This window comes from Eptatretus burgeri, chromosome 12 (genome assembly GCF_056783735.1).
Source record: "Eptatretus burgeri isolate ZD-2024b chromosome 12, Ebu_testis_v1, whole genome shotgun sequence".
Lineage (NCBI taxonomy): Eukaryota > Metazoa > Chordata > Myxini > Myxiniformes > Myxinidae > Eptatretus > Eptatretus burgeri.
The window spans coordinates 25,008,424-25,021,644 of NC_140972.1; the positions used below are offsets into that span (position 1 = coordinate 25,008,424).

At 45.5% G+C, this 13,221-nt stretch overlaps 1 long non-coding RNA gene across 6 annotated transcripts in view; it reads left to right on the forward strand.

The window, feature by feature from the left end:
• The window catches only part of LOC147015273 (uncharacterized), a 270,271-nt gene that overhangs the window by 65,766 nt on the left and 191,284 nt on the right, over positions 1–13,221 (forward strand). For 5 of the 6 annotated variants that reach the window (XR_015050264.1, XR_015050261.1, XR_015050266.1 and 2 more), the window contains exon 4: positions 10,436–10,499. The exons of the other annotated variant lie outside the window; for it this stretch is intronic. This is a non-coding gene — a long non-coding RNA (uncharacterized LOC147015273). The remainder of the gene's footprint in view (positions 1–10,435; positions 10,500–13,221) is intronic. 6 annotated transcript variants of the gene reach the window in all.

Sequence of the window (13,221 nt, forward strand, 5' to 3'; positions counted from 1 at the left end):
ACCAAGTGAGATTTTGAGGCATTTCCCTTCAATGATGAGACACAGAGGGGACCTAAAATGGAGTTTTGCAATCATCAAGTAAGTTGGATGGTTGACAAAGGTCGCATTATCTTTTGGGCGCTGATTTCATTGTGTCACTGTGTGCTAAACAGTGAGATACTCTGAAGCATTTCATAATGGGGGATGGATTTGTGACGGTGTGGGTTGGTATCACCATGCCATGAGGCCATCAGAAAGAAGAAGCCACATCTAAACCATAAATTAAACTTGATATCGCTCGATTTTGGTGAAGATTTTGAAAACCACGCTAGTAATCTCCAACAACTTCACATCCATTGAGCACTCATGGGACATATTTCAAGAATGACAGCAGCATCAAGGAAAACACCACCAGCTTGTTGGCGGACGGGGTTCTTCAGGAGATATTTGAGCAAATTATTTTAATCCAGTTGGAAGCCATGAAAGAGGAACTTGTATTGAACAAACTGGCTGTAAATGTACTTATAGTCAGCTTTACTTTGGCAACAGGTGAGCTTAAACTCATGATCATTGTAAAAAAGAAATATTCACAGGCAGTGGTGATGTTAGTCATTTGGAGACCCCATGCAAAGCACAATAGCGACCCAGCGAAGGCCCCTGTCATCAAACTAAAATACGCAATTTGGTGACTGTCTGTCTGTTGCCGATGGATCCGATAGTTAATTATAAAATCTCAGTGAAACGTTCCAGGGAGAGCAATTGTGTCATCAGATGAAGGTTGAAGCTACTTTGTTTGCTCCCTCCTCCTGGGGTTCAGAAGATGGCGACAACACAATTTCACTTCCACTTGTTGTGTAATGAGAATGAAGTTAATTTTGGATGATTTTTCAATCAATTTCGCCTTCTGTTGAGATATCTTTCGCTTTTCAGCACTGTTGGAGTGATTTTGTTTCAATTCTAGCTGCTCCCACACACTTCTGATTAAAAAAGACAAAACAAAAAACACCGCAACGTTCCACTGTGGTGCATGTGGGTTCGTCCATTTGCTATTGAAGGGTTGTTTTGTTGATCGTATAATGAGTCGTAGTGTAGATTTGCTCAACAATATTGATTTGTATTAACATTAGGCGTTCTCTACATTTTATTGTCATTCTTGTTGCATTTGTGTGCATTATACATAGTTATTATTGCAATTATTAGTTGTTATTGATTTGGAGCATTCCTTTTGTGTTGTGTTGAACACCACAAACAAGTTGATGTGTTTTGTCAGTAGAGTGAGACCCACCACTACCACCACGCTTGGAGGCCCCATCTCGAAAGATTGTGTACCACGATCGGTTGCATGGGGGCCCTTGTTGGGTTTGGGCCCCATGAGCCCATGGGGTCCCATGCGATTGCATGGCCCTAAAGCCGCCACGGCTCGCAAAATATATTGTATGTCAGTTGCGAGTGCAGTTTTCACACACATGTAAACACAAATTTGACTCGATCGGCTGAAGAACATTTTTGGTGATAATTTTCCAGACAGAGTAAGAAAAATAACCATTTATGACAACAATGTTCTTTAAAGTTAGACAAAATTATTTTCGTCACCAAATGTGCACAACAATGTTATAGCAAATGAGCCAACCACATGGGCCTTGCTTGCTTGGTTAACCAATATGGCAGTACTTGCCTGCAACCAATAAACTACCCATGAGGCCTTGCATGGTTTGTACTGGTTAGGATAGATGTGCAGGAGTAATGAGAAATTATGATGGGATGATATAAGCTGTCCGGATAACCGAGGGGTATGTGCACTCACCTCTGAGCTGTGTAGCCTGGGTTTGAATTTCGACACAGCCATAAACTCTTACCCACGTGGGGCAGCACATCAATGTGTGGGTTGTCCTTCAGATGAACCTTAAACTGGGCTCCTTCTGCTAGCATTCGTTGACGGATGTGATATAAATCATGGTGGCCTTCACAAAGAGAAGGGGATTTTTTTTTGCTGAGAAACTGGCCTAACTCAATGAGGAATTGTATCAATGGGGGCACCATCTATCAGGTACAAGTTCAGGTTAAGGTTGGTAACGCATCTGCTAACATTAGCTGGCGATTTTATAGATCCCCAGGTCTTTTTATATTTTTGGTTTGTTCCCAACGTCTGGGCTCAAGGAAGTGCAAAGAAACCGAAGGTAGAAGGTAATGCACCGAAGGTACAGTGGAGGCAGTGGGACAAAATATGGATTCAACAAGAGAATGCGAGAAGAGAGAAGAAGGAAAGACATGTAGAAACTTGAATATAGATGGAGAGAGGTGAGGGAGGGTTAAATGGGAAAGCATGGAGGATGACCTGATGTGGTGGTGCCCTGCTGCCTTAAACTCATTTAGGGAAGAGTGTGGTTGAACAGATTGTGGAGTGAAGTTTCACATGTGGTAGAAGAGAGGAACAAAGGAGTTAAGGTGAGAAGCCAGCCTGGATTATGGGAGTTTCACAAGGATGGGGTTGCTGGAACAATATGTGGGACTTGGAGGGACTAGAGAAGGATGAAGGGATGAAAGAGCAGAGAGAGAGAAAAACCTGAGCAGAAGCGATAGAAATAAACAGAGGGGCTACACACCTGTCTGCAATAAGAGAGAAACAGGGCTTGTGCTTCAGCTTCTTTGTCAAAGATGCCAATGATGTTGAGAGCTGTGCACTCCGCAGCATCCAGGAGAGACAGAGATTAATTGTGGACACAAGCCCATCGGGGAGAAAACTACTCCATTGAGCTATGGACAAAGGCTTTGTAGTTTGTGATAAGTTGATATTTACCAAGGAAAGACTTGGCAAGATGAAGGATGCACAAATCTGGCTGGCTTTCGTGGCCAACGATGACATACATTCTATTCAGGAGAGGTTGTAGCTGAGTGTTGAGGCCCAAAATGATGTCAAGCAAAGAATCAGTGAGTATGCCAGCACCCTGGTCAAGTTGAAAATTCCTGCCCAAACTTCTGTTGGGAAGGCAATCGCAAACAACTGCCTAAATTTCCTTACCCAAGCAATCACAAACTACTAATTACATTTCCTTACCCAGGCAATCACAAACTACCCACTAAATTTCCTTACCCAGAAAGCTACAACTGTATGGCACTCCTTGTCCTCCTGGAAAGGGTGTGGGATCAATCCATCGATTGGTGGTAAAATAGTGTTTGGAGTGGATTTTGTTTGAGGGATGGTCATGAAGCCACGTCCCTTGGTGGCTGGGGATGAGAGTACCATGCAGGTCGCATCATGCTCATAAATCACTCAAGTACCGTAATAATCATTTATAAACCTTGTTGAAGTTTTGTGGTTCAACACAACCGCTTTTTGAGATAGTGAATCAGTGAGGTATTAAAATCCATCAGTTTGTCGTGACTCTTGGCAAATAGTTTTTCAGAAATGTACATCCTTTCATATATTGGGGCCTGTTTTGCTGATGTGAAACAATCATAACAACCATTCTTTATTTTTGCAATACAGTCAGTCCTCCCTTCACATTGTAGTTACATTCTTGTAAAGTGTGACTTTAAGCTAATCCAATTTCCCCACAATAATTAATGTAAATAGCGGGGGGTGGTTTGGTTCCAGCGAAATTTTTTTTATCGTCAGACAAAAGTTTATTTACCTATAGAGTAAAAGTTTTAAATAATTTTAAACAAACAATTGAATATCATCGTCTCTAGTTGCTTCAGATCTTCATTGTTTAGCTCTTCTCTGTGTAATTGCAGAAGTTGTGTCATGTCTGCTTCTTCCACTTCATCAAAACCTGCGAAACAAAACAAAACAAAACCTGCGAAACATCAAAAACGAAACTATGTTAACCAGGACGAAGCGAAGCGAGGATTTACTGTAAAAACCATTTGATGCAAATTTAGGTTGTTTACCATTCCTGTGCTCAACATGATTACACATGATCTTTGTTGACCAATGAGTGCTGTGCTATGGATTTTTATGTCCTTGGAAAGCAAGTGATGAGAAGGGGCGAGTGAGCGTAAGGCCTGGTGTCAGTTAAAAGCTCGATGTTGTAGTATTTGTGAATAAACATTAGTAAATGCCTAAAAATGAATGAGTAAAATTGACAGTTATATTGTTGCAGTTCTGTAAAACCACATGCCTCTAAAGCAATGGCACCCAACATACAGTGATCCCCAGACAGTTATTTCGTTAGTCTTCACGCAGTCAGACCTTCCCCTCATGTCTAGTGGGTTAACGGGACGAAGTGCGTTGCGTGGGTCTTACAGCTATGTCTAATTATTTCTCTATCTTCTATTCTGATTTTGATTCCAACACTTTCCTTTTAGCCATGGTACAAATCAAGCAAGCACACACGCCATGCAAAATGTGATTGACTCTTCGCAACATGGTGCCTCCTGTGGCTTGGAACCAAAATAATCACAACAAACACTGTACAGCACATGCATGGCACGCCATTATTTCATTCAAATCTGTACGCCAATTTCCAACAGCATTTCACCTTGCTCAACCCTCGCTCGCGAAAAACTCACCACCTCGACCGCCAACACCTCCTGCACATGGGAAAAATATTTCCGCACCTCCTCATGCCTCTGTATCGATACAATTCTCCACTAAACTGAGGCGTGCTGTACGGCTCAGGGTACTCAGATCGCGTGATGTGGGGACGAGTAACGGACGTTAGTAGCACCAACCGCATCTTGCCAGGGGTGTCCCAGGTGGGTACGCGGGATTTATATGACCCTTGACCAATCTCCAGAACATGGCAACCCGGGAGTTCTGTCCGGAGCTCTTTGCCGTGTCACGCCGGATGTGTGAATGAAATCGCTTCCGGCCCCAGGATCCTGGCAGTGTGTGGCTCGGGCTACTGTGGCCCAATAGAGAAGCAGGATTCGGGTCACAGCTTGTCGCTTCAGGTCGTCACCTCACCCTTTGCCCAGGGCTTATAAAAGGCGGATCGTGGAGCCGCTGGCCCTCTTCTTCGCCCCTCTTCTTTGCCCCTCTTCTTCGCCCCTCTTCTTTGCCTCTCTTCTTCGCCCCTCTTCTTCACCTCTCTGCTTCGCCCTCTTCAATGCTCCTCATTTCCTGTCCGTCGCTGACTCTTCACTCCTGGTTGGTGTGCAACAGATGTTCTTCTTCCGGAGGACCAGTGCGGAGCGCATGTTGCCACGAGCCCCAGAAAAGTGACTGAGCTGGAGGTAATGAGCAACTCTTGTGGTGGGAATACTCAAGCGAAGCGTTCCACAGAGGTACACGCTACACTTACAGACCTATGCACGACTAGGCTAGGGATCGTTTGCCTCACGCATCTTCTCTCCTCTCTCGTGTGTGTGTGTGTGTGTGTGTGTGTGTGTGTGTGTGTGTGTGTGTGTGTGTGTGTGTGTGTGTGTGTGTGTTGCTGTTCACAAAGCATAACATATTCTCTCTGATAACTCTCCTTCCCCACACCCCAAAATATATATATATATATATATATATATATATATATATATATATATATATATATATATGTATATATTGTTACGGCTGTGGAAATTCGCATTACACCATGAAGGGCCCGTAGGTGAGATATCGCTAAGTACATGTGTAGTTAGCCCCATATCCGTTGTCTAGAGGGAATTTATGTGATTCATTCGGGCTGCGACGCTTTGAGATAGCCGTTTTTCTGTTCTATCTTTATTTTGAACCAACCACGTCTCAACCGCCATCACACAACAACCACCTTAACCACCACGCCAGCCATCGTCACCAACTACAACCACGCTCCAACCCTCAGACAACAACAACGCCAACAGCCACGACCTTTACCTTCACAACTCGATCCCGCAAACATCGCATCACCGTCATTCCCAAACGGCACCATAACCATCAAACCACCATCGATAAACCCTCCACCACCCTCACCTCTCTCCTTCTACGGCCATTCCCGCACCACCTGTGAACACTGAGCATCTGGCTGTCTTGGGCTCGTTTAGCGATACGCACCGAGCCGCGAGGCAAATAGCGGCTTTTCCGAGGGAGAATTCGGATCAAGAACGCTATACGCCCACTTCTGATCCGTCCAATTAGCAAGCGCGAGGCGGCTTGGCCCCGCCTCCAGGCGCGTCTGTGTGAAATCGATAGATGCAAATTATAGGATCAGGGGAGGGTCACGCCCACTTTTCCTCCGTCCAATGGGCGAGCGTGGCTCCGCCCCTGAGGTCATCCTGATCCGGATATTTGCATATTGTTTTCTCCTGCCGGCCTATAAAATGGCGAGCGCAAGGCGAATCGTGGCAGAGTGTGGCAGTAGCAGAGTGTGGCAGTAGCAGTGTGTGTCGGCAGGCAGAGAGTGTGGCAGTAGCAGTGTGTGTCGGCAGGGCAGAGTGAGTCGAGTCATCGGTGTGGCAGAGAGTGGAGTCGGGTGGCGAAGTCATCGGTGTGGCAGTGAGTTGGGTTCTGCAGTCGGCTGAGGAGAGTTGCGGGAAGAGGCAAAGGAGCTCGGGTCCGAGGCGCGAAGGACGGTGGTCGGCGACGAGGTCGCGGTGTGAGATCGCTCGTCGCAGGACCCAAGCCAGCCAGCCATTCTCCCTCCCCCAGGGCATCAACAATTCCCCCTTTCCCCCGCGCTGAGATAGTGCAACAACGGGGCCCCGTTTCCATCCCACTCCAAACCTCGTGCCAACGAAACCTGCCAAGGAGCACGGAGTCGGGGCACAGCCATGCGGCCACATCTGCCGCTCGTCCGCCAACGCGTCACGAGGACGCGGGTAGGACCCCCCCCCCCCCGGTCTCGCGGGCCTGGCCGCTCCTTCAGGTCACGCGCACATATTGGCCTACAGGCCTATCTGCCCCCTTGTCTATGAGGGTGGCTTCTTTCCTTTGCTTTTGAGTAAATGTGTGTTGGCGCTGTCTGTAAAGTAGAACTGTATAAGTGTTGCCGTGTGTACGCGTATTCGGTAGTAACTCTGCGTCATTGTTTCTTTTGTTTTAACTGCTATATGTGCATTTTGACTGTTTGGCTGTATATGTGTGCTTTCCGTTTGTCGCGTAATAAATGTGCATTGTGTGAACTGTTTTCCCGTTTCACTTCGTCTTTTCTTTATTGACCCTCCATCCTGCTTCACGTAAAGGGTTCGTAGTGGGCTTAATACGCCCGGTAATTAATCTGAACCGTCCAGGTCGGCGATAACACCGCTCGGTTATCCCGATAGCACGGAACGGATCGCTTAAGCGGCCCGTGTCCGGAGTCAACCTGCGGCGAGGTGCGATCGCCCGGTTGACCATTCGCGCAGGTACTTAGGTAGATCGAATTTGGCGAGCGGCCCTATCCTGCGCGGGTGGGCAATTGGCACGATCGTGGTGAGGTTAAACCCCCACCCGTGACTAGCTCCCGGCGTTGGTCCGAGAGGGTCACAACTGAATTGTCCGTCCGGTGGGCAACGTGCCGCGATTCGAGTCACGTGGCCGTCCGCATGCCGACGGGCGCGAATTCGCAACAATATATATATATATATATATATATATATATATATATATATATATATATATATATATATATATATATATATATATATATATATATATATATATATATATATATATATATCTGCCTGTCTGTCTGTCTCTGGACGGACGACGGATGGTCATTATGTCTGGACGGTGGTTATATCCAGGCAGGGTTTGTCTCCACACGTGTCTGGATGGTATTTATCTCTGGATGTGTCTCCTTGCGGTGTTTGTCTCTGGACAGCTTAGTTCTGGATGCGTCCAGGCAGTGTTTATCTCCGGGCAGTGTTTATCTCCGGGCGGTTTTTGTCTCCGGACAGCTTGGCTCCGGACGCGTGCGGGCAGTATTTGTCTCTGAACGTGTCCGGGAGGTGTTTATGTCTGGACGGGAGTTTGTCACTGAACTTGTCTGGGCGGTGTTTATGTCTGGACGGGAGTTTGTCTCTGAACATGTCCGGGACGTGTTTATGTCTGGACGGGAGTTTGTCTCTGAACGTGTCTGGGCGGTGTTTATGTCTGGACGGGAGTTTGTCACCGAACGTGTCCGGGAGGTGTTTATATCTGGACGGGAGTTTGTCTCTGAACGTGTCTGGGAGGTGTTTATGTCTAGACGGGAGTTTGTCTCTGAACGTGTCTGGGTGGTGTTTATGTCTGGACGGGAGTTTGTCACCGATCGTGTCTGGGCGGTGTTTCTGTCTTGACAGGAGTTTGTCTCTGAACGTGTCCGGGAGGTGTTTATGTCTGGACGGGAGTTAGTCACCGAACGTGTCTGTGCGGTGTTTATGTCTGGACGGGAGTTTGTCACCGAACGTGTCTGGGCTGTGTTTATGTCTGGATGGGAGTTTGTCACCGAACGCATCCGGGTGGTGTTTATGTCTGGACGGGAGTTTGTCACCGAACGTGTCCGGGAGGTGTTTCTGTCTTGACAGGAGTTTGTCTCTGAATGTGTCCAGGAGGTGTTTATGTCTGGATGGGAGTTTGTCACCGAACGTGTCCGGGAGGTGTTTCTGTCTTGACAGTAGTTTGTCTCTGAACGTGTCCGGGAGGTGTTTATGTCTGGATGGGAGTTTGTCACCGAACGTGTCTGGGTGGTGTTTATGTCTGGACGGGAGTTTGTCACCGAACGCATTCGGGTGGTGTTTATGCCTGGACGTGCCAAGGCAGTGTTTGTCTCTGGATGCGTCTGGGTGGTGTTCATCTCCGGACGCATCCGAGCGGTGTTTGTCTCCTGACAGTCTAGTTCCGGACACGTCCAGGTGGTGTTTGTCTCTGGGTGGTATTTATAGTAGGACCGCTAGAAAATGGATTTCAGACATAATTTTTACTCCACGCAGAATCATTTTGAGGAGACAGGATGAATCGCAACTGATGCTTCACCACACGTCTATCTTCCCTTACTCTCACCTCTCGCTGCATTTCCTCCACCCCCCCACTTCCTCATTCTCCCTCCCTCCTCTTTTTTTCCCCCTCTATCTCCTCACTCTACCCCCACCTCTCTCTGTCTCCCACCCCTTTTTTCATCCCCTCTCAGTGTTCCCTTCATTGAAGCGATGACTTGTAATTTTTAGTTATAAAATAAAGCTGTTTTGAGGAAAGAAACCTAAATTGTAATAACACCTCAAACGAGGTAATGCATGTTTTGTTTCGAGCGATCGTGGCAGCGGTCTCATATACACCGCCTAATGAAGGTACGTTAATTTTCATATTATGCAGAGGAAAGAAAATCATGGTCTTTCATGAAAAATACTTTTCGTTTTTGCCAGACTTTTAAAAGCTTAAAAACAAACTAATGGATATGTAATACACGTATTTAATGTGAAGTGAGTAAACATTAACATCGGATTCGTCGTGGTATACCTGCATCCGTAATTAATTAGTCGAAAGGCCACCGGGAAATTGCCGTTGAGATATTTATAGAATACCAGACGACCCGTGAACCCGTTGGGTTCCCGTTGTGACAGCGGTTGATAAAAAAAATAATTTCAAGAGAGAAAAAAAGATAGCTCCAGCGAACTATACCGCTGAGGTTGTTTGCATTGATCAAATTCTCCCGAAGAGCACTTGACTGAATCGGGAATTGATTTTTAAATAATTTTTTTCGTTGCCTGATTTGAAGAAAACTTGATACTGCACACCGCAGGCGAATGGTGAGTACGGTGGCCCTAACATTTTTGTGCTATTGTGTACCATTTTGGCTGTATTTCGGGAACATACATACATACATACAAACATACATATATACAAGATGAGAGTTTTAGTAATATATAGATACATGTTCACTTTTGTACACTCAACATCACGTCAGAGTTTATGTGCAATTAAAAAACTAAATCAACGCATTGAAACTGAACAAGGTACGTTTTCATTGCAACAAATATCATCCTGATTAATATTTGACATCTTCAATTAAAAAAGCTGTTATTTTGTCGGCGTTTTGTATGCACTGTATACTGTCGAAATGTCCAGGAGTGTGTTCAGGTCCCAAGTAGCTAGCTAGCTAGCGCTTGCCAAGCCAGCCGTTCCTTATAAACGGTTTTGAATGGAGTGCTTGCTTGAGTGCTTAAGCCACTTGGTGAGCTCTCCACAAGAAACTTGAAACTAAACCCAACCAATTCCACTCGTTAACTAACAGGGGAAGGGATGGGTGGGTGTCTGGAGGGACAGTGGTGGGAGGGGGAAGGGGTGGGGTGGGAGGAAGCAAGTGATGATGAATAATTATTGATAGGTCACGTGGTTTGATGGCTATATTGGATAAATGGAAAAAAATTAATGTTTTGTCTTCATAAAGAGGACATTGTGGGTCAGGTGTCCGATCAAAGTGGGGTTGTATCGAAGCGGGGCTTCATAGTAACCGGCACAACTGCTCGCAGTGATAAAGCATAGCGCCTCCAGATATTATTATTATTACCTCTGCCACCGAAGGTGAAGGAGGTTATATTTTCACCCCTCTCTATTTGTTTGTTTGTCTGTTTGTTTGTTTGTGTGCAGGATATCTCAAAAAGTTGTGGACGGATTTGGCCGAAACTTGGTGAACAGGTTGGGTGTATGACAGGTAAGAATTGATTATATTTTGGTGAAGTTCCGAATCTGGATCCGAGAATTTTTTTCGTGATTCTTCACCATTGAGAGAGATAGGGACAAATTCATATATAGCATGATATCTCAAAAAGTTGTGGACGGATTTGGATGAACTTTGGTGGACAGGTTGGGTGTGTAACCATGACAAATTGATTCGATTTTGGTGAAAATCTGGATCTGGATATGAGAATTATTTAATTTCTAAAGTGATTCTTCACCTTCATTAAAGAGATAGGGCCAAAAACGATCTAGTACTGTATGGCATGATATCTTAGAAATGTAATGGGCCCGATATGTTCTCGTGGATCAGGCATTATGGGGCGGAGTTGCGCGCTCTACCTGTGTCCTTCTAGTTTGTTTGTTTTTCTTTAACCCTTTTTTTTGCATTTTACATTTTGAGATGCTTTATAGTTGAAGGTTATTTTTCAGCACACCATCGTAGAATAGGTTTATCTTTTATTCTTCCTCTGCCGTGCCGGTTTGATTTTCACAAAGTGATAAATAAGCGATCATGACAAAGACCTTGTATTCCGATGAAACTGATGCTAAACGAGTGGTGGACTTCATTTAATGACTTCATTTATAGTGATGCTTGGATTCTCATTCATCAGACCTGTTCACCTCACGTATAAGTTAAAGCAGTCCAGGGCAAGTCATCCTCTCCAGCTTACAGGTGCAGAAACCTACCTATCAGTCTCAGCTTGCAGATACGTTTTGTAAGTAGAAATTAGTAACCATTGAGATTTCCTTTCAAGTTTCTCACTCGACTCCTGACGATATCAGGTCCACAATGAGAACATAATTCGCTCGTTGAGAACGAATGAAGACAAGGTGGAGGGGAGAAATTTAATGAAGCAGAAAAGGGAGGGAGGGATGTTTCGTAAGAGAGGAGAATGGAATGGCAGAAAAGCTTTTCGTCCCATCGCCTTTTCAGTCTTGCCCTCTCGCAGAGTCCTTAACACACCGACGTGCAGCCACGGCACAATTCAAGTAGGAAGCGGATGCGCAAGCACCTCCATTTCTGCGCTCCCCTAACGAGCTCCGCCTAGTTCTCCAAGGTCTCTGCTCAAGGTCTAACCATCGAGAGACTGTTCAAATGAACCGTGGCCTGCCGGTGGCACGCTTGCACCATGCGCAGCAGTTACGTAGGTCAAGTGGAAGAGGGAGGGCTGTGATAACCCCCTCATGTTACAGGGCCTCTACCGATTGATCCATTTTTGTTTTGCGAGTTGGTTTCCCAACAGACTGTTTCAAAAACCTCATTTATTTAATCTGCCGGTCGTTCCACAATGCCTGTCATTGGTCTCGGTACCATTGTTTATCCCAGGAACCTACGAGTGTCACGTTCAAACATCTGAGCTTCATTAATTGGGCGATACGTTTTGGAATGAGCACACATTGACATGGAGAGTTCCGACTTCATTTTGGGCCTCTATTTGAAAGCAAGAGAGGGGAATTTGATCATAAGGAGAGCGAAATAAGGTGTTGTAGACTAAGACAAACGGGAACAGGTAGACCTGGATCTACACGTGAGTGCGGATCAACCCGCCACTCCATGATGTGCCTCCAGATTACGTACGGCTGGACGTTCAGCTCCACGCAGACAAGAGCTGATGTGCCTTTAGATTACGGTTGGATATCTGATGGATTCAGAGAACAATTGGCGGAGGGTCGGCTTGTGATTCAGAGACCCAGCAAACATACTGACGTAGGCCCAAAGTTGGCAAAAGTCAGAATGATCGCAAGCAGATTTCCGACGTCACACTGACGTTGGCAGTATGGGGTATAAGCCATGTCATTTTGCTAATAGTAGTGTTATTCCAACGTCAGCAAGAGGTCGGTAAAGTGGTCTTTTTTGCCAACGTTGTTACAACGTGAGTTACATATCAGTAAAATGATGTCTTTTTGTAAACGTTATCCCAACGTCAGCAATAAGGAGCACAAGGAAATTAGACATAGGTAGGTGGAGGCCAATTCAGACCATCATGCCGGCACCACATCAACACCACACTAACTTATCAACACCAGATCAAAATAAGAAAATGCCAAATTTTTTTTTTCAGTGTTTTTTTGTGTTTTTTTTTTCCCAGGAGAGGCATGGGCTTGGGTAAAAAACACACAACGTCAACCACACAACACCCCTTGACGAGACCCCCACCAACAGCACTCCGTACACATGCACACAATTATCCATCAATAGTCAAGCTTCCAAAAAGTCCTGACAACATCTCTATACCCCTCTGTCTCCATAACTTCCAGGTACCTATCTAATTCCAATTTAAACTTATCTACTTTTACTATTGCCACTACCTTTCCAGGGAGGACAATTGCACACATTAACTACTCTCTGAGTAAAAGTCTCCTGCCTTACTACCGTCTTAACCCTCCTCTTCTTTACTCTCAGGCTATGGCCCCTGGTCCTATCACTGTCTACTCTGTTGAATAATTCATCTTCACTTATTTTATCTATACCTTTCATTATCTTAAATATCTCCATCATATCTCCTCGTAACCGCCTCCATTCTAGTGAATGAAGTGCCGTCTCCTTCAGCCGCTCCGCATCGCTGGGTCTAGCTAGGCCCGGAATCAATCTAGTAGCCCCGCGCTGAACCCTCTCTACAGTGTCTATGTCCTTCCTGAGTTGTTATGTTGATTTATAATTAATTGATCCCCCTCTGAATACAACCGAAAACCCC